The 25,762-nt window shown below is 44.3% G+C and overlaps 1 long non-coding RNA gene across 1 annotated transcript in view; it reads right to left on the bottom strand.

Moving 5' to 3' along the window:
* The window catches only part of LOC109458461 (transmembrane protein 272), a 30,798-nt gene extending 6,145 nt beyond the window's left edge, over positions 1–24,653 (bottom strand). Inside the window, exons 1-4 of the long non-coding RNA XR_012495560.1 lie at positions 23,437–24,653; positions 19,231–19,488; positions 16,462–16,543; positions 1,654–1,735 (exon numbers count right to left, since the gene is read on the bottom strand). This is a non-coding gene — a long non-coding RNA (transmembrane protein 272). The remainder of the gene's footprint in view (positions 1–1,653; positions 1,736–16,461; positions 16,544–19,230; positions 19,489–23,436) is intronic.
* Between the last annotated feature and the right edge of the window lie 1,109 nt (positions 24,654–25,762).

Below are 25,762 nucleotides of genomic sequence, written 5' to 3'. Positions count from 1 at the left end.
TACAGACTCACCGTGTATTACCTCACTACGACGAGCACAAAAATTTAATTTGACTTCAAACAGTTCTGGATTGCTGGGAAGAAAAAAATCAATGGTGTTTATTAGGGTCCTGGTTTGTTCATTAAAATAAATTACCTTTGTGTTCTGGGCTGGCTTTCATAAAGGAGAAGTTTGCTGTCATTAAGAGGAACAGACCCCGTGGACAGCAACATCTCTAAAGGAAAGGTCTGCTTGCGGGGTGACGTTGAGGCAACAGAGTGAGAGAGGGTAGGGCTGAGGTTATTACTGCTGAAAACTTTCCCTTGTTTTGAGCGTCTCTATGGTGCTCTGTCTATCAGAGCCTTCCCGTAACCCTGTGGGACCACAGGGGCAATGCAGCCCCGTTGAGCTGAGTGCCTTTGGGTTTCCTTGGAGCTAAACAGAGTCCCAGGCGGATGCCACTGGGACGTTGTCATAGGGAGGACGACATGTAGTTTGCACATTCCAGGACGTTGCCCTCCAACTGCTGTCAGGAGAGGAGGGCATTTAATAGTGAGGTAACATCAGACACAAAAGGCTCCAAACGCTTGCCCCCAATCAGACACGTTTCCCAAGACAAAACTGAGCTTGTGGTATTGATTGCATATGAGAGCAGCCATCTTGAAGACATTCCTTTGATGTCTTAGATCAATATCATGAACCATGCCGCTGGCCAGCATCATTTGAAGGCCCCAAGCACCAGGAGGAAGCTGACAAAGAAATCACATAGCGGGTCCAAAGGAAATTTTATCTATGGCACTCCTGATTCTGAGTTTTCTTGTGTTATTGCTTCACTTTTATGAAATCATTTTGGAAAAAGGATGTTTATGTTTTCTAACTTTTGATACAGAAAGCTTTGTGGTGGGCTTGGATGGTTGGGAAGTGTCATTGATAAATGGAGGTCAGCCTAAGGTACTTTTGGCAGGTGTGACATTTCTGTGGGACAAGAATTTTGGAAACTTAACTGCAGGCTACGCAAGACCTTTGATATTTCTTCTTTGGTCACTTTTCCTCTTTAAACCGATATGAATTCAACCTATGAGCAAATCAGCTCCCTGCAGGGACATAAGCTTGAGAGTCACAAAAAAAGCACTCCTAGCCCCAAACATCAGAGTTTGACATTTGAATGATAACTGCAGCCAATTCATTCTATGCTAGTCAATTGAGAACTAGGAGTTATCGTTAAAAACAAAAACAAGAACTGCTAAAATCAAATACATTTTAACCAAATGCAAATTCTACTGCCTCACACAGGAAACTTGTTTTAAAGAAGCACAGAGAAAGGCTGCGATTACACTGGCTGAATTCAGTGGTGTGACTGGAAGTTGGTAACTCCTTTGCATCAGCTGTTAAAGTTAGACCAAAGCCACAGCTTTGCGCATTGAACTTGAGGCAGCAGGAAGGAACAAGCTATTGGCGAGGCACAGCTCTGGGTGACAGCTGCTCATCTGGGAAAAACGCACATCTCTGCAGCAGGCCTCGGGATCCAGCTCGCCCTGTCGCTTGGACAATCATGGGCTTAGGGGGAAGTTATTCTGGCTCCCTGTGAGTAGCAAACAATTAAAAGATGCATTCCATGGTGCCTGTCAGTTAAATGTCTACAAGAACTACAAACAACGGATAATTGTACTTTACCTTTAAGGGTCCGACGATCCCACCCACTAGCAAATATAGAGGAATGAGGGGCTGTATGGGGCAGTCCTCCAAAACTTCATTCCTATAAAGGGAGAGAACAGAAGAGGATTGAGAAAAATGCATTTGCGAGCACAACATCCAGTTAGGAAAATAAGATAACTGTCTATAAAAGCCAAAATGTTGATCACAAACAAACCATCTCTTGATCCCCTGCGTGGGGATTCTGCTCAGGCTCATGGGCTACCTGGTTATCAGGATGCTCAGAAGACTCAACGACAGTCCGTCAGACCTCAGACAGAGTGGGGACCAGAGGTTGCTGCACCTTTTGACTAGGTAGTAACTGCTTATGGGTGTGCTCTGCTTTTATGAAAAGCCGTGTGTGACAACCCATGTTTTCAAGGGTTCATTGTACAAAGAATGTCTTTAAATATCCAGGTCCCTTGATATGCTTGAAAGAAGATCCAGTGTATGGGTCACAGTCTCAAAATGCATCTACTGTGTAAACTGAGGCTCACATTTACTCTGCTTCTAGGACCCAGGTGACAGGGAGGAGTGGCAAGCACCATAGCATCATCACTGCCCAGTTTACTCACCTGACCCTAAGCATTTACTGACATATCCTTAGCTACCAGATTTGGAAAACTACCAAATGAGGGGTCCACCCCCTTCCTTAATGGTACTTTTTCTCCCCATAGCCATGCTTTCTCTACTTTTCTCAGGTCTTTGCCTTCTGGGCCTATTATTAACCAATGGTGACATGATGTATTATTTAGAACATAAGAAATAAATGCCTATTTCCCTCAGTGACCAATCTGGCTCAAATGACCAGACTTCAGATGGGTTCTAGCACACTTCTGGGCTGTGTAGAGACCCTGACGGCTCAGCATGTTCCCCTCACATTTCCCAACCCCCTGTGGGTTCTCAGAACTGTGTGACTAGTTCTAACCCATGGGCTGTGAGACACTCTGGGACCAAAACATTGACAAACTGACTCACATGCCTTCATTTTCTTCCCCTGCTTTGACCACCTGAAAACAATGGGGGTGAGATGGTGAGCTCTCAGTTGAAGTGGGTTCGTGTGTAACGTCATCACGTTGCCCAGGGGAATCCCCTGGGGTCCTGAAGAGATTCCTGATTCACACTGGAATTGGCACAAGCAGGAAATAAACCTGGATGGTATTAAGCCACTGAGATTCCAGGGTTAATTCATTACGGCAGCACAATTAAGTTACTCCGACCAATACAATGGTCAGCAGAGCCCAAGAAAAGGGATCTCACTGTAGAACTAAAGCTTCTGTTTCAATGACAGTTAAAGTTTTATCTTTCATTCGACATTTTATTTCCCATGAATGCCTTGGCACTTCAGCAGAGAAAGTAAATTTAAACTATTTTTTTTTATGACTACACCATATTCCATTGAAATTAATGAAAATGTCTAGGTATACAGAGATCCACCACTTCAGGGCTGAAAACAGAGTAAAGTCAACTACACATATTGATCATAACCTACAGAGGCTTGCCTACCTGGATCTCTCCGACGTTCAGCTGAATTCATTATTAGATGGAAATACTTGCCAAGGCTCAACACAACCTTTTCACACAAAGACCTTTAAATACTTGATGCCAAATTTGTTGGCTGTGAACTGCCTTTCAACTCAAAAATCCAGCTGTGAAATGAACATTGAGTAATGACTTATATATCTGCTCATTCCTAATGAATAAAAACAGCTGCTGCTCACAGGAGAGTCAATCAGTACACAGATGGCTTAAAAGTATCCTAATCAATTTAATAAAAGCCTCTCCCCCTGTGTTCTTCATGTTATTGCTTAGGACCTACCTTACCTCTAGATGCTCTTCTTGGTCTCATCTGCGGTATCAAAATTACCCTCTTTAGGCTTTAGAACTGTCCCTAATGCAGTTGATACCAACTACCAGATGTCATAAATTTTTTTTTTTACCAGTATTATGGAGTTTCAAAAGTTATTTTTATTTTTTACATTTTTATTGTGATTTTTATTTTTTACATATACATATATAGCAAAGAAATGTATACACATTTTAAGAAAGGAAAACTGTATTAAAATTGTAATACTCAATATATACCCATAACAAAAAATGAATACAAGCCACGTTTGATTTCTGCAATTATAAGAGGTGCTCAAAGTTGTTACCATCAGTGTAACTAAAATACAGTTTTTTCCTTTCTTAAAATGTGTATACATTTTTTTGGCACCCTGTGCGCGCGCGCGCGCGCGTGTGTGTGTGTGTGTGTGTATAGCCATATTGACCATTTTTAAGGGTACAATTCAGTGGCACTAATTACGTTCACAATCTTGTACAATCATTGCCACTGTCTATTTCCAAAATGTTTTCATCACTCCAAACATAAACTCTAGAATCATTAAGCAGTAATTCCCTAATACCCACTTCCCACAATGGATGTGTGATTTTAACATAATGTCTATGGGAATTGGCCAGTGGGGTCTTGCCTCATTTATGCAGCCTTGTTAGTGAATAAACTGTTCCAGTTAAGTTCATTTTCCACATAACTAAACCACAGACTCCAAAAGATTTTTTTTAACTTGATAAATTTTACATAGAATGTTTTCTTAAGGGTACTCTTGACTTCCTAAGGAGGATATACCTAACATCTTATAAACTCTTCTTGATAAACATTAATTTTTGAACTGCACTGTGATGATGATAACTTAGGGCTGATTGAAGGGGTTGAATTATGCTTACACCAAATAGCCCCAGGCTACTTGGCTATTTCAGTTCTGTACAAACTTTAGAATTTTATTTTGTTCTTTTATTTTCTGTCAAGCTGCCAGCTTTCAAGAGTACTATTTTTTGTATTAGTTTTTGTTTTTCAGTATTGTTGCTTTTTTTTTCAATTGAGGTGAAATTCATATAACATAAAAATAACCTTTTTAAAGTGAGGAATTCAGTGGCATTTAATGTATTCACAGTGTTGTATAACCACCACCTCTCTCTAGTTCCAAAAACACTTGCATCACTCCAAAAGAAACCTGTATCCATTAAGCAATTAGGGTACTGGGATTTTTGCAACAACTTTTAATGCCCTTTTAATTTCTGCTCCAATGTGAACTTTAATTTCTGCTCTGCTGTGAACTTGGAACCTAGAACACCAGGCTTGCTAGGCTTCTATGTAAACTGGGGTAGCTAGATTCTGTACAGAGCTCAGGGGCTCCTATTGGCAACATTCAAGGGCATGAGTTTAATTTCACTGACATGTGACAATGATTTTGGGCTGCTCAGAGCACTTCCCACCCCCTCAACTTCCCCCATACTTCACACCTCTGGATAATGAGGTTGTTTTATATATATGACTTATGGATGTATTTATCCCTTCCTTCAGCAAAACAGTGTATAGCTGCACATTACCATAGCACAGGATGCATTTCTCATATTGCCCACCACAGACTTCTACATGGGACCCTAGGAGCTGGGTAGGGATCTTGGGTAGCCAACTTCTAGCCCAGTGGCTCTCAACCTGGGCTAGAGGTACCAGAATATCTGGAGACAGATTCTTTAAAAGCAGATGTCTGTCCGAACCCCAGACATACCACATCGATATTTCCTAAGGCAAGGCCCAAGACTCTGTCTTTTAAAAAATGTTCACCGCACAATTCTGTTCCGACTGAAAATGTGTTTGGAAATCGTCGGTCTGGCCAGCTCTTCTTAAGCACATATTTTATGTGTAAACATGAAGTGCTATCATCTCATGGCCCAACAGGCTGACCTGTGGCGTCCAGCAGCCCAGCAGCCAGCTCAGCTGTGAAGGTCAAGGACAGCGGCGGCGCCAGTGAAGTGAAGAATGCAAAAACGAAGCAGACTGTAAGGAGAAGGAGCAGGCACTGCATTAGAAACACACTGACCCTTTCATTTCCTGCTCACTGCAGTTTACTTATGCATTCCATGAAACCCGACCTTCTCTCAAGTCAGCGGATGCAGAAGTCAACAGATGGCAGGAGGAGGTCACCACTTGCCTGGGGCTTCCACACGTGACCCGTGTGCAAGCCAAGACTTGCATCTTGGAGACAGCTGAATGTATCTTGTGATCATGCTGCCAATTCTAAGGCCCAGATTTTCTGCACGACCTCTCCAAAGCCTGATAGCATCTAGAACAGGAGTTTAGAAACTGCGGCTCTGCCAGTGTCAGGATGCCAGAAGCCACTGGCATTAACTGAGCCAGGCAGGATCAAGCCTGTGTGGCCTAGGAACCTATACCCACTGCAGATGGTTCTTCCCTTCCCGGCCTAAGAGTCACTGACAACTCGCTTTATCACTCAAGGAATTTGCTACACGAAATCTTTTTTTTCCTTCCCATCTATTCGGTTATATATCCCATAGTATATGATACCAGATGGTTTCCTAAAACTTCTAACTGACAAATAGTGGAACAGAGAGCTTGGGATGTTTCCTCTTGTTCATGCCACCAGTTCACCCTCTGGCATTGGGAAAGGGCAGAGGTGCGGGAGTGAGATAGGCCTGGGTCCAAATCCTGGCTCTGTCACTCATTAGCTGTGTGCTTTTGGACAAATTAGTTGACTTCCTGAAGCCTCAGTTTTCTCTTCTGTAAAATGTGTTAGCAGATGCACTCACAAGCTCAGTATATGGCAATATTCCAATTAGGGTAGAACTTCCTCTCACTGGTTTTTGGTTTCCTCATCTGTGAAATAGTCTGCAGATATAGATTTTGCTTGGCCAGCTTTTTTTTTTTTTTAATTATGAATTTGAATGCCTTTTGGGTTGGCCGATGCCCCAGTCACCAGTTTTAAAGTTTTGACAGCATCACACACTTAGATTTTCTGCTAGGTCCTGATGCCCCAGCCCTGAGAACAGAGAGAGGATCTCTGAGGTAGGCATGGTGGTGGCCTCCTCAGCGTCTACTCTTTCCTCTCTACGTAATCACTCCCGTTTCATTCTGGTCCCCTTACCTCCCCACCTCCCAATTGTCCTATGCAGTTTTATGCTCTATCTAGCACAGGCTGACTCCACCTGGCCTTTGGACAAGCATGTGAGCTTTAGCCCTAAATTAATTGGCAGAGATGTACTCACTGAATATATCATCAGTTGGTGAATGGGCTCATGATTCATTTGGAGCCAAGGATACTTGAGGGGAGATTTACTGAGAGTAACGAAAAAAGCTTTCTCACTCTTTTGCTTGAACATCCAGAAAGAAAGCATCTCTCCTTTCTTGGACATTGGTGAGGAAACAAATTGCTCTGGGCCATCTGGCCACCAAGTTGTCATCACGAAAGGGAACCACCTTGAGAATGAGGCTGACACATGGAGGGCAAAGAGGAGAGGCTAAAAGACACCAGGTACTCAGTGACATTCATCACCTATTGCATCACCCCACCCACGAAGCTAAACTACATCTGGACATTCCAGTGATATGAATCAATAAATCCTCTTTATTATTTAAGCTAATTTGAATTGTGTTTTCTATCACTTACATGGAACCCACTGTAGTTCATTTAATCTGCAAAGTCCATTCCAGTTTTGGATTATCAGAGGTCTCAGATTTATTTGCAAATCTCAGTCGTCTCTGGAGGAGAAAAGATCTAAGTCTGCAAGCGTCTGCAGCTGGGATCCTCACATTCACACCACCAAATGCAAGCTCTGACACATCCAAGCAGAGCAGGATGGACAGGGCAGGGTACAGCCCTTCCTCGTCAAGAGGCCCCTTAAGTCATCCTTCGTGCTCAGCTTGACCGTCACCTCCAGGAAATGGAGGAGTGCAGGCATGCAGAGTAATTGGCCGCAATGTTCACTCCTCTCCTCACACCACCCTTCTCTGAATTAGTTATAATATTATCATCAGAGTGGCTTCATGGGCCTGCAACCTGTGCTTAGAAGGACCTTGCATCTGGTTTAATACTCTCCTGCTGTGGTCTTGAATCCCTTAATGAATTTATCTTTGAATTTGTATTTTGTAAGTGGAGTCTGATGGGACAGTGGAGCACGAGTGTGAGAAGATACGTGCAATACATGTGTCTGCCACTCCTTGTTGCTGCATTCTTAAATTCTGGTGGGCCCAAAAGTGTGGGAATTCAGTAGGACTGAATACAAGGTAAGTGTGTTACGTCTTCAACTGAGTAAGCCGGGGAGCTGATGACCCTGCGAGGCCACATCTTCCATTTGATCCAGAACTTGCTTCAAATGCAAACAGAAAGCAGTGATGTTCTAAGAAACAGAAATGGCCTATCATATCCTTTCTTACCCAGGTAACTTCCCTGTATGAGCCAACCGTTTACTCATGAACTGGTGACACAGAGGGAAAGAAAACGGTAGGGTAACTGCTAGTTGCTTTACCCTCAGTCCTCCTTAGGCATCATAGCGAGTGTTGGTAGAAAGCACAAGTTATCAAGAAGTGAAATGAAAACCATTGCTTTAGTTTGGGGCACTGTTTCTACTATTCTGGTAAAAACAAATTACACATGCGTGTAAGAGCTACGAAACACAAATGGTGTGAATTTGTTGATTCTACATCCAAGTTAAATGCGCTTATAGTTGCATTGAAAACTGTCATTATACAACATTAAGTAAATGGTAAAAATTTATTCTAGGAATTTAAAATTATCGATTTGAAAGTTTCCATTTTTCTTTACTTAAAATGACATTAACTAGCAAATGAAAAAATACTATGAGATCAAAGGAGACTGGAGAAGAAAGCAAAAGTCTTCATATTTCAGTACCTTGAACAGTGCTTTTCCTTCCTGCCTTTGAAGAAGGTGCTCTGCATTTTCTTTTTGCAATCAGGCCCCGCAAGTTATGCAGCCAGCCCTGTTGCTCATGGGTGACACAGCCCCGCTGGCACTGGAGCCGATTAAAGGGAGAATGTCAGTTAATCTAGCCACATCTGTTTTAATGCCCACTTCAAAGTGGGATCATGGAAGAAATTTCTTGCTGGTAAGTGATAGAAAAGCAAGCGGCTGATGAATCCCACGTCTGTTTCTGGCCTTGAGCTTGTTACCAGGATGATAAAGTGATCAGCATTTCAGAAAACCCTTCACTGAGCTACAAGCTTGTGACAGATGGTGCCACCTGGCCACATATGTAATCCAGGTGTTCAGTGACACAGAGACGTGGGGCAGCCCCCAGAGGAGTTCCCTGCCGTGCAGCTTCCTCCCTCTGAGCACGGCTGAGGGAGAAGCCTCTGGCCAGAGCAATCCCAGTGACCACCCAGAGGACAGGGTGGTGACTTGTCACTTGGAGCCAGACCACTCCACTCCGTATAACGGGCGGTGTGCAGTACAGGCCTCTTAACCCCTGCGTTTCAGTGTCCTCGTGTAAAGCACAAGCTTCATTATAGGACTTGCTAAATGATCAAATGTCATAACTCACGTGGGGCACTAAACACAGGGTCTGCTATGTCATAAACAGTTGCGTTATAAGTGTTAGCCAGGATCAGTACCATCGTTATTATTCTCCGTTCATGACGCAAAGGGAGTGTGGCTTCCCTTTCATTTCAGACCTCAGCTAGGGATCAAATGGAGCGCTAAAACAACAAGTGAGGGAGCTCTCTGTTCCCACGTGCTCGAAGGAGCTGAGATGTGTTGTTTTAAACCAGAACTCCCAGTGTGGACTTGACCTCATTCCCTGACTATCTGCAGGCTCATTAGAGCCAGTCTCTCTGCCTTACCTCCATCAAGGTCTAAGAGGGCTCACTCCCACTCTCTAAATCGCGGAGCCATAATTCTCTGATTCTCAGTGGCCACTCTAGATCTGGGAAATCAGGACGTTTACATAGAGTCTGGCAATATGTTTTAAAGCAACTCCCAGGTGATTGTGAAGTAGGTGGTCCACACACCATCTTTTTGTAAGCAGGGCTGAAGATTCTTCGGCCAGGCCTTCCTTGTTTCCTCCAGAAATGTGAGGCACTGGGGTTGGGCTGGCCTGGTGGATTTCACTGGGATGGAAATAATTAGCAGTTAATAACCCTGGGGCTTCTGTATCACTCAGCCCTATAAAGACCACTCAAGCCACACAGGGATCAGAAACCCCCACTTCTCCCCATCCCCCTCCCTCCTGGGAGACCTGGTTCCGCAGCTATGGGTCATCAAAGCTCTCTGAGCCTGGGTTTCCTGGTGACCTTGCTCACGCCAGGACAGTGGTTTGACAGCGATAACCACCATAATAAATACTGCCATGCCTTTGAGGTCATTAAGCCCCGATCCCCACGTGGCTCAGCCTGCTGCATTCTTGTTTCTGATCCAATGACAGTTGCTGCCGATCAAGTCTGTTTGAAGAGCTGAATGGACAAACTAAATCGACTGAGCATCTCAAAGCATAAAATGGTTCAGAATTAGAGCAATGGTGGGAGGGCATTAGCATCAAAAGGTTACAGCCAAATCATCCTTTATGCCAAGACGACAGATGACTGACTCCAGACTTCCTGAAGATTGTGCAAAGAGAGAGCCCCCGGCAGGGAGCGCTCCTCAGGGTGGCATCTGGGTCAGCCACTGGGGGCACTGCTTCTCTTGAGGTGGGTCGGACTATGCTGCTCTCACCATCGCTGGCTAAAGACATACTAGCACACAGGCACCTGTCAAAATAGGAAGGCAGAAATATTCAAAGCATTTTAAAAAGGGGAAACCTTGGTAGGAAAAGGGGGTAGCTTTTAGCTTAGTCTGCTCTCTCTGATCTTCAGATCCTTTCCCATGAATACAAATTGTGTCCCGTGCTCTCTTGCTTAAAAGTAAATTGTTTATTGTGGAAACCGAGACCAGGACCCAGTAGTTTTTCTCAGCAACACCACCTTTTGGGAGCTCCACTGAGTTACCAAATACCTAAGAGGCAACTGGCAAAGGGTGCAGGAGGATAAACTCAAATTAAACTCTTCTTTCCAAATTGTCCTCTCCTCTTCCCTGTAGCTGTAAAAGCACCAAAACCTCAGCCACCTATGCCACTCTGCCCTCTCCTGGTACATCCTGTTATTGTCTTGACCTCATCTTGCCCATCCTTCCCTCCTCTCCATCCCTGTATCAGCACCAAGCATCACCCTCTCACCTGCCCTGTTTCATAGCCACCCACTAACCCCCAGAGGTACCGGTCAATAGCAATTTGCACAGGTGGTGTTTGTTTAGCTTTGAACAGGAATGAATTTCGTTACAGATAGTCATCCCTTCACTCTTGTATTTGACAAAGGTTCAGGGAGATGCAAAAGTGGCATGATGAGCCTTGCCCACACCGACCCTCATGAGGGAGCTAAGAGGGGCAATACAATCAGTGTGTGAAAGGGACCACCAAAGGTGCATGAAGACTAAGGACGCCCTGAGGAGGAAAGAGTTCCAGGGAAATCACAGAAGGCTTCCAGGAGGAGGTGATGTTGGCACTGGGTGTTGATGGATAGGTAAGATTTTTATAGCTGAGTTGTGAGGAGATGGATTTTCAGTTAAAGGGAAAATCCTAGAGGAAATAAAAGATCCATGAAGAAAAGCTCAGGGTGATTTTGGAGAGTGGCAAATCACCACATTTACTGAGCCTAGGTCATCCTTAGTAGATACATGGGAGATAAGATTAGAAGGAGATATTGAGACTAGAGGGCATTTCTATTCTGCATCAGGGCATTTGGATTTTCTTAGGAAGGTAAAAGGAGTTGTAGGATTTGGAGCTGGGAAGAAACATAATCAAAGTCACATCATTGGAGAAAGGATGCAGCCAGTGGGGTGATGGAGCAGAGACCGGTGAGGAGGCTGATCTGTAATTTCGCCTGGAGAGCAGTCACAAGATATGGACAGGACAGGGCCTCATGCACAGTTAGCTGTGGTGATGAAGGAAAGAAAGGAGTGAAAACTGACTCAAGTGCTGTGCTTGGGTGACAAGAATGGCGACGGCATCGACAGAAATGTGAGGGATGGAAAGAGGAGATTTGGGAAAAAGTACATTTCAGAACTCACTGCATTTAATGTGCCAGATGAGCCTACAGGAACCTGGGAGTCCAGAGTGCCAGGATTTTCTAAAGCCACATCCATTCCCCATGTTCTTGACTTTCTAAGTTTCAAGGCTTACAGCTGTTCACATCACAGGGTGCATTTGTAGGAAGCCTTGGGCTGCCTGGTGTTAGAATCTCTTTCTCTGCCCCCTCTAGAGATGGCAACCTTGCATTTCTGAAGCCCACTGAGAGCAGCTCCATGGAGTTGTCCCAAGGAGAAGGCAGGGAAGAAAGTGCCACAAAGAGGCGGAGCAACGGAGGAGGGAGAGGCCTCATCCCTTAAGCTGATGAGAAATGGAGCTCTTTGATGGGACCCGTGGTTGGTGGCCCCCTTCCTTGCAGCATCCAGAGGGAACTGCTACAAGGAACACCTGGGGAGGGGCACCAGGCCCCAGGCTCATAAAGACCCCAACACCTCAAGCTTGGCACTGGTGCTGGCCCCATAGCAAGTGTACTGCTCTGAGGTTTGTTCAGGAAGGAGTGGGCTGGGTGAGGCTAAGAGATGAGTGAAGGTGGAAATTCCTCTTGCATGGAAGAAAGGGTGCCCTTTTCTTCCAAGATAAGCACCATTTGCGCCTAAGCTGTGTGTTTTCGAGGTTACATGTGCCGGGAGGGTGCTTTTTAAAAGTTGCCCAAAGGTCTGTATAATCTCACGACAGTCTTGCCCAAAGAGCAGGAGTGTTCCCACCCCAGCCCCCAAAAGAGGTAAACATGATTCCCTCCAACTCCCACAGGGCAAATTTTGGTGTGACCACAATATACCCAAGTTTAAGTTTCTTGCTAATAGGAACTTGAAGTCAGATTAATTTTATCTAGAAGGGGAGAGGTTTAAAAATGTTTTAAATACATTTAAAATATAAAATAACGTGCTATTTCTCATAGCCAGAACTGTGGAATAAAATTGCTGTTCTACATTCAATATGTTGAGTTTTGTAAGCCTCTCTCCACCTGACTGGGAGGCTGCAAACTCCTACAGTCGCGGTTCTCTAGGTCCAGTCACCGCGTGCGAGGCCTCTCTCCTGGTGTTCCTCCTGCGCCTGGGCTTTGCTGGGCCTTTCATGGGCTTCTGTCTCCATGTGGAGCTAAAGAGGGCGTACCAGGAGGCCCTGGCAGGTGCCAATGACCTGGGGTCCCTGCACTCTGTGCATTTAATTGAGTTAACCTGTGAGGGGTGGAGGCCAGCTGCACACACCACACATGCATTTACCAAGATCTCATTGCTTCCCAGATATTAAATTGATCCTCCAGGCCAGCGTCAGAGCACAGGGAAGCAAATGTACCATATGGGAGTAAACTTGATGGAAAGAACGTGTGAGGCAGTGGCCCAGGAGAGCTCCAGAAAGGGCTTCCAGGTGGCTTGGTGGGGTCTGAGGGTATGATGGAGACTGTGCTTTTCCTTCAAGGGACAAACAGAGGACACATTACTCCTGTGAGGTCTCAAACCCTTCCCTGGCCCCACTTAGCTAACTTCACACATGGCTAGGGACCAGCCACAAATCAACCTAAAGGGGTATCTGAAGACAATTCCTAAAAGATAGCTTTTTTTTTCTAATTATTAGGGTGGTGCAAAAGTAATTGTGGTTTAAAGGGTTAAAAATAAATGCAAAAGCCACAATTACTCTTGCACCACCCTAACACATAAGTATGTAGTAGCTTACAGAAAATGTGGAAAATGTAGAAAACCATACAGAAGAAAATTGAAAAGGCATTCAAAAGTAAAACACTGGGGTGTATATGCATTTTAAGAAATTTGGGATAAGACTAAGGAGGCATTTTTCTCCTTCTAAATTCTAAAAAGAATGTTAATCGTGAAAATTCTTAAACATCCAGAAAAATCGAGAGGAATAGAGCAAACATTCAGAGGCCTACCAGTCAGTTTTTTGGTCTGCATGCTTCTCGTTCTAAGTTTTTAAATTTTTTAGTTGGAAATAATCCCAGTGTGTACTTCCTAAGAATAATGGTATCCCTTGTACGACCTTTAGTCCAGTTGGCAACCTCTTAAATTTACATTGACACAATACTTTAATCTACCATCCATATTTCAATTTTGTTGACCTAAGGAAGTCCTGGGATCTAATCTAGGGTCAGGTATTGCAATTTATTGTTATATCTCCTTAGCTTCCTTGAATCTGGAACATTTCTATAGCCTTTCTTTCTTTTATGTGATGTTGACATGTTCTAAGAATACAGTTGTTATGGATGGAATGTTTGTGTCCTCCCTAAATTCATGTTGAAACCCTGTCCCCAGTGTGGTAATATTAGGAGGTGGGGCCTTCGGGAGGAAATTAGGATTAGACGAGGTCACGAGGGTGGAGCCTCTGTGAATGGGATTAGTGCCCTCATGAGAGACGCGAGAGAGCTGGTTTCCTCTCTACTGTCCACCATGTGACACTACAATGAGAAGTCAATTGTCTGCAACCTGGAAGTGGGATCTCACCAAAACCCCACCATGCTGGCACCCTGATCTTGGACTTCCAGCCTCCAGAACTGAGAGAAATAAATGTTTGTTGTTCATGAGCTACCTGATCTATAACAGCCTGAATGGACTAAGACAACAGTCTTAGTTGTCCGCTCTTTTTTAGCAGAATATTTTAAATTTTGGATTTGTTCAGTGTTCACTTGTGTTTAGATTAAGGTTCTGCATTCTTGGCCAGATTACTGCATAGGTGATGGCCATCTGTCCCTTGTTGATCTTTTGAACCCCAACCAATGTTTTCCCCAGGTTTTCCATTGCATAATTCGTATTTTTTCTCCCTTTCAATCAATAAGAACGCTGTGGGAAGATTCTGAGACAATGCAAACTTCCTGCTGGTCAGCAAAATTTTCTCTTAGATTTAGCATCCACTGATGATTTTTCCTGATTGAATCTTTACCTGAGGCGGCAGGTGGGAGGAAAGAGAGCTATGGGCAAAGAAATGCATTTTGGAAGGTTCAGGGGACAAAGAGAGCCCAGAGTTTTTAGGGAAGCTAAAATGTTTTTGTCTGGCTGCATTTCCCAGGGTGAGAAGGGAAAGAAGAGATAACAAGAGATGAACAGAGGTCAGCTCACAAAGGGTCTTTCAAGTGATGTGAAACTCATATTCTCTTCTGCGAGAATGGGGAGTCACTACTGAGAGGGACCTCCCTGGCTGCACGTGAAGGGTGAGCTGAGGGGGCGGGGTGGGGGCAGGGAGAGCACTTCGGAGGCCTTGCCACAGTCCAGGCTGAAGACTGGAGTTGCTCACAAAACGAGGGGTGCTAAGGAGATATAACAGCTCAGGGATCGAGGAGACCAGGTAGAGCAGGGCCAATCCCAGTTTCCTATCACCTTTCAAGGGCACTTAAGGAGGTGACAATTGGACCAGGGGATTTCCTGTGTAGCCAGGAAACATCCCCTTTTCTAGAAAACCCTGAGCCAAATACATCCCTTCTCGCCAACCTGGTGTTGTCATCAGAGCTCCTGCTGTATGAACGGGTAGGGTGTGTATGTGGGGTTGGGTAGGGAGTTCATTTCAGGATGATCTAGAGCAGGGGTGTCCAACCTGCGGCCCGCGGGCCAACTGCAGCCCGCAATCCATTGTTAATTGGCCCGCAGCAAATTCCAAAAATATATTTAGTTTACTTAAATAAACCAGGTGAGGCAATACGTACTTCACCTTGAGTGAGTGGCCCGGCTGTTTGTGCATTTTACTGCATATGGCCCTTGGTGAAAAACGTTGAAAAAAGTTTGGACACCCCTGATCTAGAGCAACAAGTATCTCTGAGGGCAGTGAACCAGCCTGTGTGTTTCCTTCCTGCCAGAGCGTCAGAGCCTCCCAGCAGAGGTCCAGCACCACTGCCCCACTCTGACCCCCACACAGTGGGTGTGCTTCAGGGGGAAAGTGGCCCCCAGAGCCGTCCTGGGGAGTCAAATGTTAGGCTGTGCCTGCGGAAGATGAGTTGGGGGCTGGGTACATCAGCTAAAGGAGAAACTTGTATCTAGGAGCTGGTGGTTCATTTATTCACCCACCTAGTCATCAGTAAACAATTACTGTGCTCCTACTATGTGCTAGGAGCTATTGAGGCTCTGGGGAGGCAGTGAATGAGACGTCCTGGGAGGAATGGGAGATGGGCATTTGGTGACTGTACAGGGTAACAACACGTCAATGCTGTAGTAGCCAGGCACCCATCCGCCATCCCTTGTTCTCCTGACCCCTCTACCTTAGCCCACGTTTACCACTGACTGCTGTTTCCTGATATTATTGCTCAAACATAAGTTGCTCAAAGCTTCTCACAAGGCTCCCTTTATTCACGTTTCATAAAAGTTAGATCACACATCTCACCATGAGGGAAATGCTTTCATCCCAAGGAGCCCCAAGGCTTAGATTTGTTTTGAGACATTCCAAATATCATGATACAGATTAGGCCTTCTGCAATGTGGTCACAAAGAACCCCAGCAGGTGGTGTTAGGGGGAAAGCCTAATTTGGCAAAGAGAATGGGTGGGGTGGGTTAAGAGAAACTAACCCAAATCCAAGTCCAGTGATTTCATACCCCCCACCATGTCTCCCAGTTCCACTGCCATTACACATTGGTTATACCCTGGTGACTCCATTCACTCTGTCCCTGCACCACAGAGACATTTTTTCAAACACCTATTATATTGAAAACATATACTATGCCTATGGAAAGCTAAGGATTAATAAATAAGGAGTAGACGTAGAAGGCATCAACAGAGGGCAAGGCATGTCTTCTCCAGCTCTACCCTGGGGCCACCCTGAGCCAAGCACAGACCATCCACAAGGTTCACATTGAGACTTAACAAATCATGGGATCCCAGAGCCCCAAATCCTTCAAAACAAGGGCATTTCTCAGAGCTGTGACTCACCATTGCTGGCGATTTAAAAAAATGCACCGATGACACGCTTTCTCCAGACCTCTTGGCATTGTTCTTGCTCAATGACAAAGTACTGGAAATGAAACATAATTTATTAGAAAGACTATGGAAGGGCTTACTCAGCACCAGTTGACTACCTCCGTGCATGTCATCTGTAACTGCAGGGTGGCCTCAGTCAGCCTGGGATTCTGGGAGCCAGCATCAGTGCTGGTTTGCCTGCAGGTGTGGGCTTGCTAGCCATTATCAAGCTGAGAGAAACACCTTTCATTTCACAGATGAGGGAACCAAGCTCAGAGAGATTAAGAAGCTTACCCACTAGTGCACAGCTGGGAAGACAGAAGGCCTAGAGGACAAGATAATAATAGCTATCATTTATTGAACAACTATTACATGCCAGGTGTTGTATTAGATCTTTATACGTATCTTCTCATATTTAATCCCCACAATAATCCTATTGAGAAGTAATATTAACTCTGCTTTACAGATGGAGCTTCGGAGACTCAGAGAGGATAAGATTCACTCTAAAACCAGAGCTGGCAAGTGGCAGAGCCCACATTTGACCCAGGTACGCTGGCAAAGCTCATGCCCATCTCACTTCTGCACACATGTAGCTGCTCCCCATTATAACACCAATCTCTGAGGGACTGAAAAAGGATAGCCATGGACTTTTTCATAGCAGCCATGGGATTGACACCCAAGCTTCACTGTGGACTTGTAATAAATTATTCCTTGGAATAAATACCCATAAATTTTAACATACACAACACAAATCCAACCAGTCAAGTAGGACTGCACATTCTCCTGCCCAGGGAATGAGGTAACCCTGTAAAGGCATTCAGTGGAGGGGAGGCCGTCCCTCTGTCCCTTGGCCCCAAATGCCTGAGTATGGGGCAGTTCTACAATTTTATAACGTTTTGTTGCTTGGCAGAATTCAGCTCCCACAGACTCTGGCTGATCCAGACAGGATCTAGGGCAAATACCTTACTTCAGACGAGAAGTCTCTCCAGGAACCTGTCCTGAATCGGGCAGCTCCATTTGCAAGCACGCTTTGAAACAGGCACCATTGCTACTATGAAGAGGTTTGCAGATCAGGGATAATGACATCTCTGCGGTGCTGCCTGCTGGCCATCCTGGGTAGAACGACCTTAGCGCAGGCAGAACTGGCAGTAACAGGGGCTATTTGTGGTGCAGGGACAGAGGTGGAAATGATGACTAAGAAGGAGAGCATGCTGTTGTCCATTGTGATTTACTCTGCTGCCATCACTCAGCATGGGCCTGCGGGCGGGAGGCCTCCCTGGCAGGCAGCTCTTTCTCTGGCAGCTTCTCTCCCTGCTGATCCTCTGCTAACTGGAAGGCAGGGTCATTTAGCCAGGGCTTTGGGCTCCGGGGATTACAGTGAGATACAGGGCTTTTATTCCCCTTCACTTTGCTTCCGGAACATGTCACACTTAAAACCTGGCTCGGTATTTGTAGGATCCCCTTACGGCAAAGAGGCATCAGTGGGATGGGAGATTGGGTCAGTTTCAAACCGGAGGCAAAACACCCCAGCGCCCTGCCAAGGTCTTCCACATGTCACCTCACCTCATTCTCCCAGTTCCCTGGTGGCAGGCATGTGTCATTTGACTGAGAGAACTGAGATTCAGGTAGTTCATATGTTTATAGTCACCCAGCTAGTGAGTGGTAGAACTGCCATTTGAAATGAGACCTCTCTGACTCTGGCATTTGAAACCTGGTCTCTGTGACTTCCAAGCCCAGTGTCTCCTCCTCACCACAGTGGAGGAGTACAGGGGGAGAAACCTAGAAAGGAAAGGCTTCCCAAAGGGAGTCAGGGACTGCCAAGAGGCCATGTGCCTTCTCCATCAGTCCTGTGGGTGCACGATCTTATTTCACCCGGTAAGGAATGTTACCCCATTTTATGGGTGAGGAAACTAAGGGCCAGAAGAGTTCAGAATTTGCCCAACATCACACAGCTAGATTGGAACTCAGATGTCTCAAGATCTGCCAAACTGAGATGCCTGTTGTGTTGACCAGAACTGACTTTATTGACTTTGGTAGCTCTGATCACATTGAGACAATAGGCCACAAAGCAGCATTGCTGAGCACAAGGGCATCCCGCTCCGTTCTCGCCTACAGAACGCGGTGCGAGGCCATTCCCAGGGAGTCCTCTGCTGATCCTGTCTCCGGAGGCTGCCTTTCTAGAAGCAGCTGTGGAAGATGTGTGTGTCTTTGTCTCCCTCGCACATAGTAGGCCTTCAATACATATTTAACGAATGCTTCCACAAACAACTATTCAAATGTCTCTTCATGAGGCTCCATTTTTCCATAACGTCCTAAAAAAACTGTCAACTCGTCATCCTTCCTCACAGAAAGTCAGGAAAATTGCAGCCCTGAATAAACAACAGCCTCTTTCCTCATCCTTTACTTGGCTTTCCACAGATCAAAGTGAAATTAGGCCAGTTCTCTGGCCTGATGGGGTTTGCCAGGTGCACGCCCTTTGTTAAAGCACCACAAAAGTAGGCTCCAAGTCATGGACACCTGGTTACTGTAGGAATTGCAAATTTCATTGCAGATTTCACAGGAGTGCCACTAAAACCCTGTCTGGAAAAACAACTGTCCTGGACCAGAGGACAAGCCCAGTTATCTAAAGCCCAGCAGGGTGCCTAACGGGGAAGGAGGGTTCCTTTCCTCACCCTTCTGAGGTAAAGAAGAGGTGAGTCTCATGACACAGAGGGCTTGTTCTGGGCGAATCTCATCACCCACCTCTGCTGGGGTGTCTGAAGGGGGTTGTGGAGAGAAACCAGGCTCACTCTGTCCCTGACCACATCGCAGGACACATCACCATTCCCGACATGGCTGTTTTCCTGTCACAGCTCCAGATGTCCTGCCCTCTTGGACAGCCTTTTGGAGTTTTATAACTTGTGCACTTCAATAACACAGGCCCTAGGTCCGTGGATGGGGTGGAATTTTCTTCTCAGGGGTTGCCGTGGACATCACATCTGGCAGGGTCCATATTTCCTCCTACATTATAGAAGGGAAATAACAGAGGGAGGAGAAATAAGGGCAGACTGTTCAGACTTGTGTGGTGCAGTGGCCACAGGTTTATAAATTTCCTTTGAAATAACATGTTGAATTGGTCCGATCCTACCTACGACCCAAAGATATTCCAGTTGTTAAACCCACAGCACATTTGTGGAGACCACCTATATTTGTCTGTGTCACATCATAACAACACAAACATTTGTACCTTGGGCCACTACCTGGGGTAAGAGGCACATGCTTTAGTATCTTGTGAACTTTAAAGAATGATGGATGTCCCACTACAAAAAGTAGTGAGGGATACACAGAGATTTTTTAATTACTTGAATATCCTGAATTCACTGATCTCTTTAGCCACTAGCTGCAAATAATGGAAGAAACATCAATTTAAAAAAAATCAATGACTTCCTTATTGGTAATAATGCCAGACCCAATAAGGTGGCATCCAACAGAATAAATCAATACAAGGTACGGGTGTTCGATCCATTATATAAATGAGGTAATTCTTATTCCTTTAAGCCTTTTATTTCCATAAACTGGCAAGATGGATGAGAACTAAAACAGAATTATGTGCTCCTAATTCTGTCATGTCTTAAAGAATGTTCCCTAAGAGACAGGTGGCTGTGACACTGGAATTGAGCTTTGGCACCCAGCCAGACAGAGAAGACAGGGTCCCAAACGCTGGCCAACACTGTAAATTGGGTTCAATTTCACTGATTAGGAATGAAATGTTAATTAAAATAACCATGAGATATCATTTTTTTCACGTAAAGATTAAGCAGTTTAAGATTTTAGTGAGGGGGCAGGGAACCATAGCTAAGGATATACTCTTGGTGGGAATATCAAAGGAAGCCACTTCTTTGGAGGGCAATTTGGCACAACCTATCACAGTCAGAGTGGGAAGCGTGATATGTATAATATGATCTCACTCACGTAAAACATGTCTGTGTAAATGCACAGGAAGAGATCAGCAGTACACACACCAAACCGTTGTTATTACTGTTAACCTAAGAGAGTTGTACAAGGAAATAGGGCCATAGGGGTGCGGTCAGGGTAGGTGTTGGAGGCAGGGGTGGGAAGTATTTTCATTGCTACTTTATGCCCTAATACCACTCTACTCTTATGAGTAGGTTTTACTTTTATAATTTAAAACATTATAAGCGTAGAAGTATTAATATTTGAAAGGAAAAGTCGTTAAACTGTTTCTCCAAATTTCAAAGATAAAAAGTAACTTGTAGGGGCAGATATATGCAAGATTAGATCACCTGAGAGGAGAAACGAAAAGGGGAGAAAAGATGTGATGACAGTGGGGAAATATTCTTCTCCTCTTTTGGAGTATTTTCTTTAAAGTTATGAAAGTAAACTAACAGAAAAATTAGATCATAGAGAAAAAGAAAACTATTTGTCATTATAAACAACTACAGAACTCCTAGCCCAACAACTGTTAGTATTTTGGAGCTTTTCGTGCAAGTATGTGTTATATGTACATGTACACACACACACACACCCGTCAGATGGTTGTATTCATCAGCACATTCAATTAACACTTGACACTTTGACAGCAGAATTTTTCTGTTACTGTGCGGTCTTCATAACCATCTTTTTAACAGCTCTATCACATTCCACAGAGCAGAATACCTAACAATCGCACTATACCTAACAATATGTTGTTGCTGGACATTTACATACAAATTTTCACTATTTTGACTAATCGTAAGAGACATCTTTCCATGAAAATGGCTTTTTTTCATGTATTAGATAATTCCCTTAGAATAGATCATTAGATTTGGGATTATTGAATTTAAAAGTGTGCAATTTTTTTGGCTTTTGAGATAAAATTAATTCCTAAAAGAGTTGTATCCATTTACAGTTCCACTAGTGAGATCTGAAAGTGCCAGTTTCACTATATGTTAGCTCGCACTGGGTATTAGAAAGACTAAAGCATTTTTATTACTTTAATAGGCAAACATGGGATTGTTATTATTTTAATTTACATTTTTTATTACCAGTGATATTGCACATTCTTTCATTGCTTGTATTTTTGTCATCTAGCCCCCGTTGTGAATTACTTTTTATAATCTATGATATGGACTTATTTTAATTCAAAGCAAAAACAAATATCTTTTGAGTGCCAAGCCCACAAAAACAAGCTGCAATTTAAGAAAATAGTAGTGAGTCTGCTTTTTCATTCACAGAGCTCACTGTGTGAATCTACAGATTCAATATGCTATGAAAGGTCTATTCACTGTTAATGTGGGAATGTGAAAAACTCACAGAACTCAAATGCATGCTCCCCTAGCCCTTTCAAATGGCATCTCTTTAAAAGATGGTGGGTCTTTCAAATACAGAAGATGCTCAATACAGTGCATCCATGCTGATTACGGTGGTAATGACCATTTTAGCCAATTTCTAAACTTTCTAAGTACTAAGAAAATGAAAATGTTCCCGGCTTGGTGAAAACTTTACTTATTTGCTAGAAATCTGAAACAGGAAGAAATTGGGGTAGTGGGCTAGGCAACACCTTCTCTCCAGTATGAGTAAACAGTGACTTAGAAATTCATCCTTGTGTAAGACAGTGAAAGGATTGTTTGTCTCACATTTGCTTCTGCATCAATAAGAGTAGTGATAATAGCCCCTGTTGCTTCCTCTTCTCAAAGTTTAGTGATAATAAAGGGAAGGAGGGAATTAATTGATAATAATTGCCAAGTGAAATTCTACATACTTTTCAATTTTCAGCCCATTTGGTGTCTCTCAGTTGTCCTCAACCAGGGGCAGTTTTGCCTCCCAGGAGGAGACCTTTGGCAATATCTGGAGACATTTATGTTTGTCATGACTGGGGTGGTGCTGGCAGGGGTGGCTAGCATCTATCGGATGGAGACTAGGGATGCTGCTAAACTTCCTGCCTGGACCAGAGCAGCCCTCACAACAAAGAATTATCTGGTCCAAAATGTCAATAATTCTGAGTTTCAGAAACCCTTTTATATCTGTCTAACATTCCCAGTTTTAATGTTCACATTTATAAAATAATACTTTATTTTAAACCTCTGACTGTGTCATAATTCAGCAGTAAGCCTGTATCTTATATGTAGGTGTCCTAAGTTTTTCTTAACATTTAGCACTGGGTCAGTATTTAGCATTACTTAGTTTCACCCCAAAGCTCCAACCTGAACCAAGAACACATCTTTGACTTAGAAATTGTGTTTTTAGTGATGGACTTGGGACATTAGGCTTAATTCCTAAATTAGATGTGAAGGGGACCCTCAACTCATTGCTTACTTTTGTATAATATTAAATGTTAAACATTAACCACCTCCATATCTGTTCCTCCAAAGGCAAATGTTTACCAGAATCACAGCATGTTTCCAACAAACGTTCCAGGTGCTCAGGACACAAATCCTTTATTATCTGTGGCTCTTTATGTATGCTATGCTCCGTTCCCTCCTAACTATTCCCTCATGCATGCATTCAGCGGAGGTTACTGCATACCTACTGTGTGCCGGAGTGATCCCACCACTTCCCTGTGTATCATCCTTCATTGTTCGGTTCCTATGAAATGGAAAATGTCCTTTCTTTGCTCTACCACACCTTTGAAATGACTGAGTGAAAGCCACCTGCTCAGGGACCCAATAGGTGATCCCCATTCACGATCCTGTACTTAGCAAGTTGTTTCTAACCGTCTGGCACAACTTGCTTTCACCACTGTTCCTTTACAAGTATTCTCTCCATGAGCAAAGCCATTTTCCTTACACTCAGTGGAGGTTCAGGTTTTCTTTCCCTCCACACAATTAAGAAAAGCACTTCCACAATGCAGTCACTTTCTTTCCAGGAAGCAGAAATCAGCACATTGTCATCTTCCTATGAATGATTCCAAGAAACCATCTGCTAGGATTTTCTCCAACTTGAAAGGCTGCGCGGGTTTTCCGGACTCACCTTTCGAGCGGATAAAAGCGATCCAGTAGCGGAGCAGGACTCAGCCACCCTGGGTCCCGGTGCTCCAGGTCTGCGTCTGGTCTGAAGGGTTTTCTCTTCACTTGCGGGTCCCGCTCCTAGTCGCGGGCTTTCCTTCTGTTTTTCGCTTGGGGTTTCTCTCGTGCAGCAATGACAGCAGCCCCTGGCTTTTTCCTCGAAGGGGCGGTTATCTGCCTTTCCCAATCCCACGTGTGGGTACAGACCCCCACCGCCAGTTTTAACATCCTGGAGTACTTCCCAGGGCCGGAAGGGGGCAGCAGAGCAATCCCGGGAAGCTTTGGAAAAGGGTGTTATAATTTCGTGCTGAGGTCCTAATTTAATGGAGTTATAAATTAATGCTAGAAATCTGTCGTTTCGGTGCCTTTGCTTTAGTTGGCAGAGCAGGCCTGTCCCGCGAGCCTCTTCTCACTTCTCGCTCTCCCTACACGCCAGTGGACCGTGGGGAACAGTCCAGCAGACGGGAACTATTTATAAAGAGGGTGAAGGTCCTCAGGGTGGGCTTAGGACACGAGAGGCGCCTTAGGTGCTTGAGAATTGCCATGTAGAAAGAGATGAACGCTATTCTGTGTCATCCCCGACGCTAGATCCAAGACAGAAGTTACAGGGAGGCAAAATTGGGCTCGGCATAGTCAGCTCTCTAATAGTCACTGTCCTGGATGGAGCAGGCTAAGTGGAGAGGCTGTGTGACCTGTGACAAGCAGCATCAAGTAGCAGAAGTTCTCAATTGTTATTTTATGAGACGTGCCTGAGGCTCTTTATTAAAATGCAGATTCCTGCCTCACCTCCCAAAGACTCCAAATCTGTAGGTCTGGACTTGGAATCTGCATTTTAGACCCTGCTAAGTTTCCGTGGGCCACACTTTGAGAAGCAGTGGAGTCATGTGACATTAAAGGCATCTTCCAACCCTGACATGCTAGGTTTTATGTTGTTGTTCTAATAGAAAAGGCCAGTCTACTAGGGTGGGGCAAAGAGTTACCTACGGTACAAAGTGTAAGGAAACGCTCCTTTTTAAGGCTGACCCTGCACTTGCACAGCTCTGAGGGTGACGTCTCCTTAAATCTTGTGCCCCAGGTGCGTCTCTTGAATCATCTTGTCCTGGCACTGCCAGTCTCCAGCCCTGAATCCAAGCTGACCACTCCACACCACACCATGGAGGAAATGGGGGACCTGTAGGAGGAAAGGATTGTGTGAGATGACTTGAATCTTTTTTGAGATGTTTAGCCACACCTCCCCCTGAGCAAGTTGAAATGGGGTGATTATGAGCAGGGAGGGCAGAGCTTGGTGCTGACCAAAGAAAGACGTTAACCCTTTTAGAGCATGTTTCAGCCCAGGGGTCAAAACAGACTAAATTTTAGGATATAGGGCTGTCCTCCTAGGAGGTCAGCGAGGGAAGGAATACCAGCTGGTCTCTCAATAGCTTTTCCAGGTGCCACTGTAGACACAGCAAAGGGTCAGAGAATCTTTTCTCTCAAACCGGATAATATGTACAGAAATAGGGGGAGATTTGGAAAAAGCAGGAGTCTTCGGAAAGTGATTCTGAGAGTTGAAGGCTAAATGATAGTAATAATAAGAAGAGCTTTATGACTTAAGAAAACAGGGGATTTAATATGAGGAGTTAGTTTCAAAAGTTATGGAAGAGCTGAAAAGTCAAACAGAAGATGTGGTAGGGAGAGCTGGTGGGAATTCAGAGATTAACAACAGAGAGTGGAAGCAACTATGGTCCCTAGAAATCGTGAGTGGAAACCCACTGTTGGAAATGATGCCCAAAGCAAGGTAGGTGTTATTAACATCCCCATTTCACAGATTAGTAGAGTGAGGTACAGAGAAATTAAATAACTACCCAAGGCCACATAGCTACTAAATGTGTAATGAATTTAAAGTCAGGCAATGGGATCCAGAGCCTATGCTCTTGACTGCTACACTTATTGTCATAAGAATAAAGGGCACATTGGAGGAAATGTTAGTAGAATTGAGTTAAAGTTGAATTCAGGATACAAAATTTATTACGCATGTTTGTTATATGTAAGTCTTGAGGTGACTTACATACTGAGGTCCTGCTGGTGAAATGAGTTCAATCATTCATTGGACTAGTAGTGCTTACTCCAAGCAAGACACTGTGAGTAAAAGGATTATTTCATATTATTCAGTGTATCCAATAAGGAATTTTAATTCAAAAGAGCAATGAGTTCATGAGTATATGCCTGAGTTTAATCACAGAAAAGTCCGTGAGTTAATGAAGGTGTGCCTGACTCCTTGATGGAAGGCATAGAAATGAAGGGAGGTATTA

The sequence above is a fragment of the Rhinolophus sinicus genome, linkage group LG04, assembly GCF_036562045.2.
Source record: "Rhinolophus sinicus isolate RSC01 linkage group LG04, ASM3656204v1, whole genome shotgun sequence".
In the NCBI taxonomy this organism is placed as follows: Eukaryota; Metazoa; Chordata; class Mammalia; order Chiroptera; family Rhinolophidae; genus Rhinolophus; species Rhinolophus sinicus.
The sequence above is the reverse complement of the archived record's forward strand: the minus strand, read 5'-3'. Positions and strand labels throughout refer to the sequence as shown.